The sequence below is a fragment of the Equus caballus genome, chromosome 14 (genome assembly GCF_041296265.1).
Source record: "Equus caballus isolate H_3958 breed thoroughbred chromosome 14, TB-T2T, whole genome shotgun sequence".
Classification (NCBI taxonomy): domain Eukaryota; kingdom Metazoa; phylum Chordata; class Mammalia; order Perissodactyla; family Equidae; genus Equus; species Equus caballus.
Window position 1 is genome coordinate 65622661 of NC_091697.1, and position 17747 is coordinate 65640407.

The window sequence follows — 17747 nt, forward strand, 5'->3', positions numbered from 1 at the left end:
AGCAAAGCTGTCCTTCAGAAATGAAGGAGAGATAAAGACTTTCCTAAACAAACAAAACCCAAGGGAGTTCATCACAACTAGACCTGCTTTACAAGAAATTCTGAAAGGAGTTCTTCAAGCTGAAATAAAATGGCACTAATTAGTAATATGAAAATATAAAATACACTGGTAAAGCTAAGTATACAGTCACATTCAGAACACTCTATTACTGTAATATAGTGGTATCTTAATCATTTAACTCTAGTATAAAGGTTAAAGGACAAAGTTTAAAAATAGCTATAGTAATTGTTAATGGATACACACTATAAAAAGATATAAATTGTGACGTCAAAAACATATGTATTTGGGGGGGAGTAAAAGGGTAGAGTTTTTGTATGTGATTGAAGTTAAGTTGTTATCTGCTTAAAACTGACTGTTATAACTATAAGATGTTTTATACAAGCCTTATGGTAACCACAAAGCAAAATCCTATAGTAGAACAAGAAAGACAGGAACAAAATACCTAGGAATAAATTTAACTAAGAAGGCCTGTATCCTGGAAACTATAAGACATTGATGAAAAAAATTGAGGCAAACACAAATAAATGGAAAGATATCCTGTGATCATGAATTGGAAGAATTAATATTATTAAAATGGCCATACTACTCAGGGTGATCTATAGATTCAATGCAAACCCCATCAAAACTCCATGGCATTCTTCAGAGAAATAGAAAAAGAATTCCTAAAATTATATGGAACTGCAAAAGACCCTGAATAGCCAAAGCAATCTTGAGAAAGAGGAGTAAAGCTGAAGGCATCATGCTTTGTGATTTCAAATTATATTACAAAACTATAGCAATCAAACAGTGTGTTACTGGCATGAAAACAGACACACAGACCAATGGAACAGAATAGAGAGGCCAGATATAAACCCATGCTTATATAGTCAACTAATCCTTCACAAGGGCGCCAAGAACAAACAATGGGGAAAGTATAGTCTCTTCAGTAAATGGTGTTTGGAAAACCATATATCTAAATGCAGAAGAATGAAACTGGACCCATTTCTTACACCACTCACAAAAATGAACTCAAAGTGGATTAAAGATGTAAATGTAAGACCTGAAACTATAAAACTTTTAGAAAAAAATGGGGAAAATCTTGATATTGGTCTTGGCAATGATCCTTCTGGATACGGTACCAAAAGCACAGGCAACAAAAGCAAAAATAAACAGGTAGGGCTACATCAAACTAACAAGCTTCTGCACAGCAAAGGAAACAATCAACAAAATGAAAAGGCAACCTATTGAGTGGGAGAAAATATTTGCAAACCCTATACCTGATAAACGGTTAATATCCAAAATATATAAAGAACTTATAAAACTCAAGATAAAAGGAAAACCATACATAATCCCATTAAAAAATGGGCAGAGGAACTGAATAGACATTTTTCCAAAGAAGACATTAGATGGCCAACAGGTACATGAAAATGTGCTTAACAGCACTAATCATCAGGGAAATGCAAATTAAAACCATAATGAGATATCACCTCTCACCTTTTAGGATGGCTTTTATCAAAAAGACAACAGTTAACAAGTATTGGCCAGCATGTGGAGAAAAGGGAACCTTTGTATACTATTGGTGGGAATGTCAATTGGTACAGCCATTAACGGAAAACATTATGGAGGTTCCTCGTAAAATTAAAAATAGACCTACCATGTGAACCAGCAATCCCATTTCTGGGTATATATCCAAAGGAAACAAAAATCAATATCTTGAGGAAATATCTGCATTCTCATGTTTATTGCAGCACTATTCACGATAGCCAAGATATAGAAACAACCTGTGTCTGTCAACAGATGAATAAAGAAAATGTTGTGTATGACACACATTAGAATATTATTCAGCTGTGAGCAAGAAGGAAATCTTGCCATTTGCAACAACAAGGATAAACCTAGAGTACATGATGCTAAGTGAAACTAACCAGACAGAGAAAGAAAAATACTGTAGGATCTTACTTATATGTAGAATTTAAAAAAAAAGAAAAAAGTCAAAGTCATAGACAGAGAGCAGAATGGTGGTTACCTGGTGCTAGGAGGTGGGAGAGATGGAGAGATGCTGGTCAAAGTGTACAAGTTTTCAGTTATAAGATGAATAAGCTCTGACAATCTAATGTACAGCATGGTGACCATCGTTAATAATACTGTTATGTACTTGAAATTTACTAAGAGAGCAAATCTTAAGTGTTCTCACCACACATGCAAAAACAAGTAACTATGTATGGTGATAGATATGTTAATTAGCCTGATGTGGTAATCATTTCACAAAGTATACATATGTCAAATGATCACCTTGTACATTTTAAATATATATAATTTTATTTGCCAATTATAGCTCAATAAAACTGGAAAAGAGAAAAACCAAGATTGTGTTTCAGCATCCTAGTTAATTAAAATTATGTATATTTGTACATGTACACACAAAAAGGTAAACAAAAGAATGACCACCAAAATCGCAATGGTGGTTTCTCAGAGTAGGATTAAACGTATGATTAATTTTTTCTTTGTTGCTTACCCTTATAAATTGTTGATTTTACGGCAAGTTTTTTTTTTCAGTAGAAAGGTATCTGACAGTAATTAAGCTTAGGAAAACTGTTTTTAAAAATAGTCTTGGCTCCGTTTATTGAAAATAGTGATTTCTTCATCGTCACAGTCGCATAGCTGATTAGACTTTCCATCAAGCAAAGGTGCACATAGAGCGCATAGAGCAATGTGCCAAATGAACATGCTGTAGGACGGGATTGGGGAGTGATTTTTACAGAAAGGTGGTATTTACATCCAGAATTTATTTTCCTTTTCTATTTCAGGCTTGACTCTTAAACATATACTAACCTGAGACAAGAAAGTTTAAGTAGCTGGAAGTCCTTTCCATAGCTGTAGAGAGCTGCCATGAGGGCAGAGATCAACTCTGTCTTGTTTATTACTGCATCACTAGGGCCTATGACATTGCTTGGCCCATAGTCACTCAATGCATAGTTTGTAGTAGCGCTGCAAAACGTAACCCATGTTACAATTTTGATGTGCAGAGAAGTGGTAATTTATTTATTTACTACGTTATTAACTGGTCTCCTTCATGAATTCCTGCCTTCTCTTTGTGCAGGTGGTGAAGTCCAAGTTTGCTGAGGACTGAGAGGTTTCTGAGTGTGAGACTTTCAGTGCTAAAACCAGAAAAGTCCTAGGAAACCGGACAAGACGGTCATCCTAGAGCAGTAAGGGGAAAGTAAATGTCCAATGTGGTTGAAAGTTAGTCTGATCCAATAAACTAAATCATTCTTTACATAATAAAACTCAGTTTCTCATTTGCATAGAGTCTTTTAGTCCCTCAGATAGCCTTTTGGCTCTCCCTGGCTCTATCCCTAAGATGGTTCAGCACTTCCGGAGAAGTGTGAAGACAAGAGGGGGGAAAGGGGAGAATGGCTTACGTGACCTCTTATGTGGGTGAGAGGAAGACAAGTCATGAGATCCATGGGGTGTCCTTGTGTTCTTCCAGGCTCTTCTGGTCATTGATGGTTTCTGAGGCAGAAGTCTGTAACACTTGAAATGCTGGTCCTTGTCTCTCTCTTGACTTGATCAGAACCATAAGACACTCGTGGGTTCACCCAGCCTGCCCTCGCTTCCTACCGCCTTGCATCCTTCCAGCAAGTCTGTCACTCCTGCCACACAGATCATGGGCTTGGTGTCTTCTATCAGCCTCGAAGTCTACCCACTTTACTCTTCTGTGGCTCTCAAATGAGCATTCACAGCACACACAGCTGTCTTGAGGTGGAAGGTGGAGGGATTATCTGCTGGCGTCATCATCATAGGTTGAAGCTGTTACTTTTTTAGTGCTACTCAAAGTGAGGTCTCTGGGCCAGTGCCAGCCTGCAAACCCTTTGTTCCTGTTGCACAATGAAATAAGTACAAAACTTGTGTGTTTTATAGAAACTTTTAAAACAATTTGACAAGAGTAATTTTTGTCTGTTGAATCTAATCAAACAATTGGGGCTTGTATTTTATAAGTCTATATTTTTCTCATTTGATTTTTTATCTAGTAGTGAGTTTTAATTGTATTTTATAAAGTAATTCATCCTTGAGGGATTGGGAAAGACAAAACAGTTCTTCAACTTCACCACAGATATTCCGAGAAACACTGCTCTATCTTACAAGTGAATTTCAGATTCTAACTGAAAGGTTTGGAAAATCATCTCACATGAAAATAGCCTGGCTTGCAAGTCATTGTTTTGCTTTTTAACTCTATTTGCATGTTCAAAATTTGCATGCATATTACCTTTCTTTGCTGTTCCCCATAGAAGGATGGATTAGCATGAAGATTTTGTCCTCACAAAGGCACTAGAGAAAAACACATTAATAATTTTCAAAATAGTGTCCAATTACATTTACTTTATAATTGAATGAGTGAAGGACCATTGATCCTGGTGCATCTTATGTGAATGAAGTCACTTTATGGAAGGAGGGGAGTAAGAGACAACTGGGTTCTGGTAGAGGAGAGCAGGGTATGTAGTCTTTTGCTATTTCCCAGTTCAGCCAAAAGAAAGAGGTTTTTTTTTTCCTTCCAGGCAGGGATAAAAGGGATGAATCTGCACTTCTGAGGTGGCAGAACTTGCTGTTTCAAAGCACAGGGGAAAAAAAAGAAAACTAGCTAGGACAAAGAGTCCTCTCTATTTTTTTCCAAAGTGTGTGTGTGTGTGTGTGTGTGTGTGTGTGTGTGTGCGTGTGTGTGTAGCGGTATGAGGGAAATGGAAACACACAAATAAATGCAGTACATGTTTTTAAGACATGAATGTAATTATGTTCAATCCCTTTCCCCTGGGGAAATCAGTGGATATAAGGACACATACATTTAGAGCCTGAAGAATAAAATGTGGCAAGTCAGAGCATTTTGCATCTAATATAAGAACTATCCAATATATTTTTGTAGAAAATTAAATGTTGGGCCTATTAAAATATAACATGCCATAGGAGATAATATTTTTCTTTAGCTACTAATCCTTATTATTAAAAACACACATAAAAGGGGGGACACAGGGAACTTTGGGAGGTGATGGATATATTTATTACCTTGACAATAAATATATTATTTATTTTGGTGATAGTAGCACAGGTATATGCATATGTTCAAACTCATCAAATTGTGTCCATTAACCACATGTAGTTTTTTTGTATATCAATCGTACCTCAATAAAGTTGTTTAAAAAGAAGCAGGTCAGTATTTCACAAATCATTTCCTCATTTCGTGTACAGGTTGAATCTTTTCCCATCAGCATAATTTTCTGTTTCTTATTCTTCCTTTAATTCTCTGGAGTGAAAGCACCTTAAAAAGTGACTCTTAGGACCACTTAATGGTGTATATAAAGTTAGCGCCCCAGTGAAACAACTGTGATTCATGCACACCAGAAAACCTGACGGACTTGAATAACCCATAGTGGAAAGTAGACGATCATTGGTTTGGTTGCTCACTTATTAAGTAAAGGTCAGGAGATATATTTAACTTCTGAACACCCGAGTCCCCATCTGTCAAAGTGGGAAATGCTGTCTATCCCCTTCATTCCTCCCAGGAAAAGCTCAATAAATTCCAAAAATAACTTTTGTCCACGTCATTCCAGTAGACTATGTGAGCAGAAGGTTTCACTGTTACTCAAAAACCAAACAATAGATGGTTCAGACCTTCATATATTATCCATATAGAATCACTCCAATGAACTGAGGTGATATCAGTATTTAATCATTCTTGTTAGCACTCATGGTCAAATGATAAAGAATGAAAAACAAAACTTAAAAAAAAAACCCCAATAGTTAAGAGAATTAAGAGACAAGCCAAAGACGAGGAGAAAATATTTGCAAAAGACATCTGATGAAGGACTGTTATCCAAAATATACGCAGAAGTCAAAGCTAAGTAAGAAAATGAACAATCTCATTTAAAAATGGAAAAAGATCTGAACAGACACATCACCAACAATGATATACAAGTGGCAAATAAGCATTTGAAAAGATGCCCAACATCTTGTTATTAGGGAATTGGAAATTAAAACAACAATGAGATACCACTATACATCTATTAAATAGTTAAAATCCCAAATACTGACAACATCAAATGCCGGAGAGGAAGCAGACCCACAGAAACTCTCATTCAGATTGGTGGGAATGCAAAATAGTACAGCCACTCTGGAAGACGGTTTGACAGTTTCTTACAAAACTGTACCAGATGAACCCGCGATCATGCTCCTTGGTATTTACACAAAGGATTTGAAAACTTACATCCACCCAAAAACCTGTATTCAAGTGTTTTTAGCAGCTTTATTCAAAATTGCCAAAACTTAGAGACAACCAAGATGTCCTTCAATAGGTCAACAGATGAACAAACTGTGGGTCTATCTATACAATGGAACATTATTCAGCTCTAAAAAGAAATGGTCTTTTAAGCCATGAAATTCTATGCAGGAAACAAACGCATATTGCTAAATAAAAGAAGACAGTATGAAAAGGCTATAAACTGTATGCTTCCAACTATATGGCATTCTGGAAAATGCAAAACACTGGAGACAGTAAAAAGATCAGAGGTTGCCAGGGGTTGTGGGGGAAAGAGGGTTGAATAAGCAGAGCACAGAGGATTTTTAGGGCAGTGAAACTATTCGGTATGACACTACAATGGCAGTGGATACACGTCATTATACATATGTCAAAACTCACATAATGCACAACACCAAGAATGAAGCCTAATATAAACTATGGACTTTGGGCGATAATGATGTGTCAGTGTAGACTCATCTACCGTAACAGATTTACCACTCTGGTGGGGGACATTAATAGTGGAGGAGGCTGTGCATGTGGGGCAAGTGGGTGAGAAATCTCTTTCTACTCACTTTTGCTGTGAACCTAAGACCAGAAGTGGTCATGATGGAGTGAGGCAGGGAAGAGTAAAGATAGACGCATGAATTAGTGGGGTTACCAACAGATTGCCAATTTGATCCAGACCATTCACTTAAGAATGAGCTGAGAACCACACAGCCTTCAGTTATGATGGCTCCATTTGCTTCAACATTAAGAGTTTGAGCCTGTTTTATGAAAGAGTATTCCAACTAGAACTCTTTGTCCTCAAACACATTTGTTTACTTGGAGTGGAGGTGGGTGAGAACATCAGGAGAAAATGAGCTTTTAAATATGGAAGATTATACATAGAAGCATATAAAAATATATCTATATGCATAGTTAATACGCAGTGGGAAATATTTGCATGACCAGATGCATCTTTATGGCTTCATTATCTCTATGCCATTACTTTTTTAAAATTTAAAGCATTTGAGAAAAATTACATAAAAAGGGAAAAATGTACTTACTGTAGAGATTCATGTTGTATGTTGAAATGTGCGCTCTATCTGTTTACTGGGAGTGCTTACATGCAGAATTAAGTCATTTCTTAAGACATAATCATAAATTCTTAGACTGCTTTCTCATCTGGACAGCAAAATTTTATAGGGAGGTTTGAGGGCAGAACTGTGTTGAGTTTCACAGTTACTGAGTTTTCCCTTCTGATATATACATATATATCCATCCACCCATTTGGCATGGAGTATGTGATGTCAGCTTTGGACTTTGCTGAGCTGTTCAGGGCATCCCCATGTGATCTTTGGGTAGTTGTGGGAATTCTTGAAAATTTCAAAAGGAAGGTCTCCTTAGGCTACAATCTCCATTAGTTCTGAGAGAGAATACAAAGTGGGTTATCCTCAGATCTAAACTGTCTCTCTCATGGTTTGGTAACCATACTTGAATGTGAATTAAATATCAAATAGTGTGATGGGTACATTGTTTAACACAAACTGGGCCTTTACTAGAAGCCTCAAGACTGAGCCTTTGCTCCATGCAGACTTTCTCTCTCACGTCTGCCCAGAAGGTCTAATGGAACAGAGACACTGAACCATTTGTACGGGACTGTGTGATAGCCAGTCTGGCTTCCCCAACCCTCTCTCACCTTCCTTGACACTGTCTGCTGAGATTAACTGACCATTTTGCTTCAGAATTCAGGAAAACCCCGGGAGTTGTATGATCAAGAGATGTTGAACTGGCTCAGTTTCACTTGCTAACCAGTAACCTCTAAAGTGCGAAGCAAAAGGCTAGTCAACAGTCTGTCTCAAAAGTTGATCCCACACAGCTTCTTGTGGTGGCTGCTGTGAGCATTTTTATCCTCAAGTCCTGTTGCTGGCTTTCACAAAGCATGAATGGGAAAATAATGAGGAAGAAAAATAGTCTAATGTGGGGTGATTCGTATCAGAACAAGGGCAGTGAGAATAAGAAATGGCACACACTCACCTCACAGGGCTTGTCTGGAGGGAGGCCGGCCAGCATGTTTTCTTTCAAGGGCAAACCTAAGGGGCCAGCTGCGGAGAAGAGAAAGAATGGTGAACTGAAGAAAAGGTTTTAAATTTAAAAAGACTGATTCAAAGAAAGTCTGAAAGGCTGTTGGAGAAATACGTGAAGGTGTAGGAAAGGAGATAGGTCCACAGCCTCCTTGCTCCGCTTCCAGCTTTCTTTTATCAGTAAGAAATTATTTCTTCTCCCCAAACACTTCCACACTAAAATCAAGTTTTCATTCTCATTGACCATGGGGATAGCAACATCTTTGATCATCAAGTTACTGTAGCAGCTGCCTCCTGTTCTACTTCAAAGAACGCTTTTATGACTTAAGGGTATTTTAGTAAAGAGTTCTCCAAAACCCAGTTGCGTATCATCTGGAATAGTAAGGAGCTGTGTATCTCATCAGGTGATAAGAATACTAGAATCACAAGGAAACTTGTCTAAGAAAAACAGCCAAAAACGTAAGAGAATAGCTTTTTAAACATTTATCCTGGCTTTGTAAGGGTGCATGCCCCTACATTTTGTCCATTCTGCTTTTCCTCACTTCTGCTGTTTAGAAATCAAAGTTATACCCGCAAAAAAGAATAGAGTTGGTTAGAAAAGCTTCCATTCTAAAGAGTGTGTGAAAATGTGGCTTAGAAAAATTTCCTTTGTTTATCTAACATATGTGAAATGTCCACAAGCTGTTTAGGTCAAGACAGGGAACATCGTTTATAAACAAGTGGTCAACCTGTACATTTGGAGCCGTGAGAGAACTTGCAGGTTTTTTCTTTACCTGGGGGTAGGAAAGAAGGAAGATCACCTACTGTAGTCACCTTAATGATCTGCTTATAGGGGAGCAAAGCTTCAAAGTCTTAAAAGAAGGAAAAACAAAATGTTTTCTGACTAGACAAGTTTATAGTAGCCAAATAATTAGGGTCTAAGTTGTGAATCCTTTAAGCCAAATTTTGAAATTTAGCAATAGGTACATAATTCAGAAAGCCATAGAAGGAAAAGTTTCAGCTGTTCAGAAGATTGAGGGTCCCATATTTGGCCTATTTGATCAAATGTTCAAAACAAATTACATGATAGCTGATGCCCTATAATGAAACCGACCATCCACACAATGAGCACCAGCAAGAAACTTCAGCCATTAAGTTACTTTTTGTTTAACTTCACTAAATGTTAATTTTTTTTGTCTTCACTTTTTCTCTCTTTTTGTCTCCATAACTTCCCACACACATCTTACCTGTCCCCCTTTGCTGCTGATGGATATAGGGAATGAAGGCAGAAGCTGGAATTAAGGTTGCTAAGCAGCTGATCTGAATATAGAGAAATTATTCTGGTTTATCCAAGTGGTCCCAATACAATGACAAGGGTCCTTAAAAGGGGGAGATGGAGGTAGAAGAATCAGAAGGATACGTGACTAAGAATGGTCAGAGATATGCAACATTGCTTTCTTTGAATATGGAGAAAGAGAGCCACAAGCCAAAGAATGCAGGCATCATCTAGGAGCCGGAAAAGGCAAGGAAACAGATTCACCCCTATGGCTTCCAGGAGGAATGCAGACCTGCTGACACCTTGATTTAAGCCCAGTGAGTTCCATGTCTAACTTCTAACCTACAGAACTGTAACTTAATAAGTTTGTGTGGTTTTAAGCTTCTAAGTTTTTGGTAATTTGTTGCAACAGCAATAGAAACTAATACAACCCCTAAAATTGCATCCAGTCATTTTAGCATTCCTATGTCCATCTGGCATAGCCATAGAGTACTTTCTTGCTTTCTGAATACAATATTTAGAGTTAACCTCATCCATTTTCCTGTCCCAAACATAAAATCCACCATTTTACCAAGGAGCTGTGGTTTCGTTTAATGGAGAATGGAATTTAGAAACCTGGGTGATAGGAGGATGGATTTTTATTGATACATTGGTATCTCAGGTTTAGTGTTAGTAGGCAATTGAACATCTTTTCATAGTTTGAGACATTTATTCCATTTTTCTGTGAACGGTTCATGTATTTTGCCCATTTTTTATCAGCTTGGGTTTTTTTTTTTCTCATTTTGAGTTCTTTGTAGAATAGGGAAATTAGCCTTTTATTTTTTAAACATATTTCATTTGTTTTCTCTCAAATTTTTATTTTTTCTTTGATGTTGTTTTGCAATGTAAATGTGTATTTTTTTGCTGGGAAAAATTCTCCCTGAGCTTACATCTGTTGCCAATCTTCCTCTCTTGCCCTCTCCCCGCAAGCCCCAGTACATAGTTGTATATCCTAGTTGTAAGTCCTTCTAGTTCTTTTATGTGAGCTGCCACCACAGCAGGGCTGCTGACAGATGGGTGGTGTGGTGCTGTGCCCAGGAACTGGAACCGGGCCACCAAAGTGGAGTGTGTGGAACTTTAATCATGAGGCCATCAGGGCTGGCTCCAGATTTTCTTTTTTAATGTAGTAGAATTTATTCACCTCTTTTTAAATTGCAACTGGGTTTTGAGTTATTGTCAGAAAAGCTTTGTCCACATTCAAGTTGTAAAGAAATTCACCTGTGTTTTATTCTAGTGTTTATACATCAGTTTTTACAGTTGGATCACTTGTCCATTTGATGTAAGGTATGCGTCCAAAATTATCATTTTGAGTTGTGTCAAGAACATTTGTTGTAAAGTCCATCTTTCCCTCCCAGCCATTTGATAAGCCCTCTTTATCATTCATTAAATTTCTATATATTTTGGAGGTCTGTTTTTGGGCTTTCTATTCTGTTCTACTGATCAGTCTATTTATGCACCAATACCACACTATTTTAATTAGAGTTTTGATAATGTTTTATATATTAGGGGTGGTCAACCCTTATTGCTTTTTTTGGAATTTCCTAGCTATGCTTTGTTTATTTATTTGCTTTTATAGGAATGTTAAAATTAACTGGTCTAGCTCCCCCAAAACATGTTGGTATGTTTACTGGGACTGCGTTGAATGTATATGTTATCTTAGGGACAAATGAAATATCTATGATGGCTGTACATCCTAGTCAAGATGAAGAAATGCCTTTTTATTTGTTCAGTTTCCTTTTCTCATAAATGTTTGCACACTGAAGTCTACTCCTAAGTATTTTATCTACTTGCTTGCTGTGAATATTATTTTCTCATCATAGAGAGATAGTCTACTACTTCTTTTCCAATCCTTGTGCCTCTATTTCAGTGGTTTTCAGTCTTCTAAGCACATTAGAAACATCTGGGAAACTTAAAATTCTTAGCGCCCAGCTATGTTCCAAACCAATTAAATCACAATCTCTGGGTGTGGGGCCACAGCATCAGTGTTTTTAAAGGTCTTCAGGTGGTTCCAATGTCCAGGAAAAGTGGAGAGCCACTGATTGACTTGAGGGGCTGGGGGGAGAAGGATCCTTTGCAGGCTTGATATGAAGGGAAGGAAAGAGGAATTGTTTGCAAGTCCTTAGTGTTAGTGATAGGCTTCTATTTGGTTCTTATATATTTGTAATTGTTATATATCCATTGTGAATTGAGGCTCCCAGCGTTCTAAAGGTCTCCGTCACAATCGCTGCCTTTTTGTCTCAATTCTACCTTGTTTACTCTCAGGATTGCCGCCCCTGCTTTCTTATTGTTTGTATTCTCATGGTATGCATTTGCCTATCCCTTTATTTTTAGCTTTTCTGTATTACTTATTTTTAAATATTCTTTTTGCATTTAGCATATAATAGGATTTTGCTTTTTGAATCAATCTGATTTTTTAAAAATAGGTAAGCCTATTTTGCATTATTTATATCACAGATATATTTGGTCTCAACTTGATCATTATTTTATGTGTTACGTTGTGTGTTTACTGTATGTCTTTTCCTCTGCACTCTGTTTTCTTTGCCCCTTTTTCTAGAGTGCTCTTGTCTATTAGGGAGATGTGTATTTTGGTCTAGTGGTTATATTTATGTTCACAATTTGTAGGAAACGCTCAGCCCTCCTTTCCCTTATTTAGAGAACTTGTATTTGTTTTGACAGCTTTAAGGGATGTCCTCAACTCCCACCTGTTATGCAACAATCAATGAGCTTATCTAATTTCTTTTTTCTGTCTAATTGTTTGTTGAATTATTTCTACTAGGTCACAATATGAAACATTTCTACACCGTCCTTCCACCTGCAGCCCCTACATTTGCTTTAACCTTAGATCTGCAATTGAATATATTCAGTGCTCACTATTAGTCCTACTGCTGACATTTCCTCTATCATCTTGTGATGGGATAAAGCTTGACTTCTCATAGATTCTCAGGAAATGTCCATGAGCACAATATTCCCTAGGTGTTTGCATGTTAACATTGTTATCTGCCTCTGTGTTATTTAAAGAAGAGCTTGGCTAGATATGATTCTGGCCTCACAATTTCTCTTTTGAGTTTCTTTAAATTGTTGCTCTTCAGTTGTCTTGCTTTATATGTTACTGTTAAAAAGTCTGATGCCAACCTTATTTTTTTTTAAGTAATTTAGTCTTTTTACCTGAAGGGCCAAGGGATTTTTTTCCTTACCCTCAATATCCACTAGTTTTATTAGGATATGTGTTAGAACTGACTGGCCTAGTTAAATTGTCTTGGGCATATAGTGGAGTCTTTCAATATCTAAGATCATTCTTTTATTTCTAGAAACTTTTCTTAAATTATAACTTTAAGTTTAAATATTCTATTTCATTGTTTTGCTTTTCTTCAAACTCTCTAGTTATATATATATGTTGGATCTTCTATCTTTTATCTGTCATTGCCTCTCATTCTTTTGATCTCTTTATTTTACTTTTCATCTTTTGGTTATATTTGTTATTTCTTCAGTGTCCTGTGTTTTCAGTTGAATCTAGTCTCGCTTGGACAGCTTGTAATTTAGTCCTTATTTCCAATTGACTTTGTCTTTTTCTTTTTTTGAGTTCAATCATTCTCATTTTATATCTTTTTGTGTGTGTGCCCATTTGGGTTCCTCATTTTTGAGTTTCTGATTTGATATATTTTATTCACATCTGCAAATGCTGAAGAATGTTTAGTTCAGGTTATGGTGTCATGTTGTAGTTTTTACCTGCTTTACTTATTTATTTTTTGTATTTGTGAGGAAGATTGGCCCTGAGCTAACATCTGTTGCCAATCTTCCTCTTTTTGCTTGAGAGAAATTGTCGCTGAACTAACATCTGTGCCGATCTTACTCAATTTTATGTGGGATGCCGCCACAGTGGTGCTTGACTAGCGGTGCTATGTCCGCATCTGGGACCCAAACTTGCAAACCCTGGGCCACTGAAGCAGAGCACTTGAACTTAACAACTATACCACCGGGCTGGTCCCTTAACTGCTTTATTTTTGTTGGAGAATTTTTATCAGCTAACGTCTTTTGATTCTCTTTATAATACCTTTAGATGTTGTCTGCCAATTTATGCTAATTTTAAAATGTCTTATCTTTTTCTGTGTCCGCAATAAGTGGGTGTGTAGGCAGGGGAGAGCAGTATGTTTGGCTGACAGGGTTTCTTAGTTTGTGGATGCCCTCTTCTCTTTGTATACGGCATTGCAGTCTTTAAAAATTAACAATGCTTAGTTTTGGTGGGGAGAAAGTATTTTATGTCTTCTGATTTTGTGATTTTTTAAAAAAAATTGAGGTATAATTGTCCTATAACACTATATTAGTTTCAGGCGTACTACATAATGAATCAATATTTGTATGTATTGTAAAATGATCATCACAATAAGTCTAGTAAATATCCATCACCATACTAGTTACAAATTTTTTTCTGGTGATAGTGAGTTTTAAGATTTACTCTCTTAGCGACTTTCAAACATGCAATAGAGTAGTATTAACTGTAGTCACCGTACTATACATTACATCCCCATGACTTAGTTATTTTATAACTGGAAATTTATGTATTTCGATCCCCTTCACCCATTTCACCCCACCCCCTACCCACGGCAATCACTAATCTGTTCTCTGTATCTATGAGCTTGGTTTTTTTGTTTGTTTTTTTAGATTTCACACATAAGTGAGATCGTATGGTATTTGTCCTGATTTTGTGATTATTTTTGGTTTGTTTTCTGTAGATCCCTTAATGTCCAAGACTTGCTTCCTTTTTTCCCTTCACCCCCAATCCTAGGTGGAGCCCATCTCTTTCCAACACATCCTCTGTTCACCGGAGTCATGCCTTTTCAAGGTTTTAATCTCTGCTCGATCACATTCTCAAGTATCTTCCAGCGGTCCAGACCACCAGGTCTCAGAATTGTTCTAAGGTGGCAATTAGGGGGTGAGTCTCTCGTCCTGGGGAATGATTTTTATCTGTCTCTGTCATATTATGCCTCTGATCCCTTTTTTCTCCTCCTTCTCCCCTGCTACGTTTCCCATATAGTCCTCTCTGGGGTGAGCTCTTGAGCTTGCTCCGCTTTCAGGTGTTGCTCCCCTACTGAAACGTAGTTGGAAGTCTGTAGTAGTCTCTGATCCCTACATAAGCTCTAAGTGCAGGTTCCGAGCAGCTTTGTTTGCCATATTATTGGTCTGAATTTTTTTTCCTAGGTAAGTGGAAAGATGTGAGTATAAGCGAACACCATTTTCCTATGGGAATTCAGAAGTTTCTTATATATTCCTAAAGTGTATAAGTTTAGCATTTTTTTCTTAATGATATTAATGTCTTACATTCATATGGCATATTATTTTTCTCATAGCACTTTTACATATAGTCCTTCACTTGTTCAATGATTTTTTTGAAATTAGCACAATTTTAAATGAGAAAACTGAGGCTCAGAAAGGTTGAGTGAATTCTTCAATGTCACACACCTACATATAGTGAAAGAATTCAAATTGAAATTCAGGTTTCCTGACTTCAAATTCAGTTTTCTTTCCATATCACCATTCTGTCATTTTCGTGGTATAACAATTTATGGAAGCTCTTCCTAGAAAGAATTAAAATACTAGAAATATTTTCTAAAACACTCTCCAAACATCCTCTGATATAATATAATTACTACCAAGTAAGGTATTGGAAATAGTAAAATATTACAATTTTTTTAAAAAAATGCATGTGGTGTGGATAACACCATATCTAAGAACTGTAGCTACAATTCAATGAGATTCAATGATGCAATAAGATTAAACTGTGAAAGGCAATATTAAGAGGTCAATGCAATCTCACTTCAGCAATCACTTTTAATCCCACTTAAATTAATGACATTAGGGTAGATAGCTGTAGAGATGATGATAGACACCATAGCTTATTGTCGGGAATCACTGACCTGTGTTGTGCAGAAGCAGTCAAAGACTATGGCAAAGAGAGGGAAGTTGAAAGAGATTTTGACCCCTGAATTTTGTGTTTAGTGAGGAAATTGTGCTGAGACTTACCAGATATATGTAAAATGTTCATACTTTTAGAAGAGGAGGAAGAAATAGGAAATTATGGAGTTAGGATAACTAAGTCCTGTCCCCATCTCTGATAGTAATTTGACAAGAGATTTTCACATGTGGTGTATGCAGTAACTAAGTTGGGTTCAAAACTGATTCGGCTTGACCTAGAAAGCCTGACATGGCCTATAAAACATACATTGTACACCTGCTTAACCATTAAAGAATGTACTCTCTTAAGGTGAGAATGCAGACTTCCCCTCCTATGCCCTATTGGTAATGCCCAGATTAGTCCCTTTTCTATCAGGGTCATGTTGACATGCTAATTTGCAACTGAATACTTTGAAATTTTGATGAAAATGTATCCTGGGTGTGTTTAATGTATATTCTTTGTTCTAAAAAGATATAAGACTGTACTGAAACCCAAGCTTCTCTGGAATGCCTTCTAACACCTTCCCGGGTTATAATCCTCACTCTGGCTCATAATAAACTCACCCCAATTTTGATTTATAGGTTGGTTATGGATTATTTGTGTCAACAAATTACATTCACTTGAGTAAGTAACTTGAAATTTTTGGACTTCAAGGTCCTGCAAAACATAACATTTTAGGATTGTAACAGAAAAATTGGATTAAAGGCAATTACATAGACTTTCAGCTTTTTTGAACAAATATTTACAGAAAGTCAATTCTTCAATCTTAACAATGTCAACTTGGTGAGAGGACCCTATGAGTGACCCCATGGAGTTCTCTCTCCCTGAACTAACCTTTTTAAACAACAATAAAAATTGTGCTTAAAAGTTAGAAAGCAGACCCATCAAGTTTTTACAAGACTCAAAGTTGGTAGAAGCTGCTTGTTCTCGGGGTTGAACAAATTAGAATAAATACATATATACAATGTGCATTTAAATTTAGAGAAAGTAAAAGGAAATATGTAGTCATGTGAAAAAGGCAAGCATATTAATTACTTATAAACTCTTCCTGAGCCAGCTTTGTGACATAGTACCTCCAAAGTTGAATTCGTCTAAGGAACAAGGTGACTTCATAGTTTGGGACTATGAAGGAAGTAGCTTTACTAAAGTCTAAATTGATCCCTACATGTCTGAAGTATGATCTGCTCTGAATGATGATCTTAGGGGAAACACGGGAAAACTGGAGTGTATCTGGAAAAGCTTAGCATCTGGAAACCACATCATTTAAGGAACTATTAAAGGATCTGGGTATGTTTGGTGTAGTTAAAAGAATTTTTTGTAGTATACCACAAATGTTTCCAATATTTCAAGGACTGACCTCTAGAAGGCAGATGAGATCTCTTCTGTGCGACTCCAGAGAAAATCTGGGGTCGGCAGAATGAGTTTCATGGTATTGGATCTATTTAATGAAATTTTCTAACAGTGAGTGCTCTTCCCAAATGCAATATACAAACTTAGAGATGATGACTCCCACTAGTGCCCACCCCCCAACACACACTGAAAATGCCTCGGCAGAATTCAGATAATCACCTCCTGGGAAGTGATTTGAAAAGTTCCTGCGTTATGTGGGCCAGACATTTTCTGAGACAGTTGTACCATAACAATACATATTTGGTCTCTGCCCCCAATTCCTGAGACAGAGCTCCTAAAACCTTTGTAATTTCCTGAATGATAGGACTACTAGAGCATCTTATTTCTGATATTTAGTCTTTGACCCCAGTTCCTGACACAGAGCTCCTAAAACCCTTGTAATTTCCTGAGTAATCAAGATGACAGGAAGGTTTTGCATATTTAGAGCTCTGAAATCGCTTGGAATTTCTTAGGTGATAGGAGAATCTTTTGTTCTATCGAGGTCACTCTTGGTGGCTCCTGGATATCTTCAGGATGGGCATTGGTCAGCAAAAAAAACCAAGTCATGATTAGAAGCTAGGAACTTTTAACCCCACCTCCCCCACCCCCCAATTCCCTAGGGAGAGGAGAGGGGCCAGAAATTGAGTTAATAATTGTGCCTATATCATGAAGCCTCCACGAAAGTCCCTAAACTATGGAATTCGGAGAGCTTCTGGGTTGGTGAAC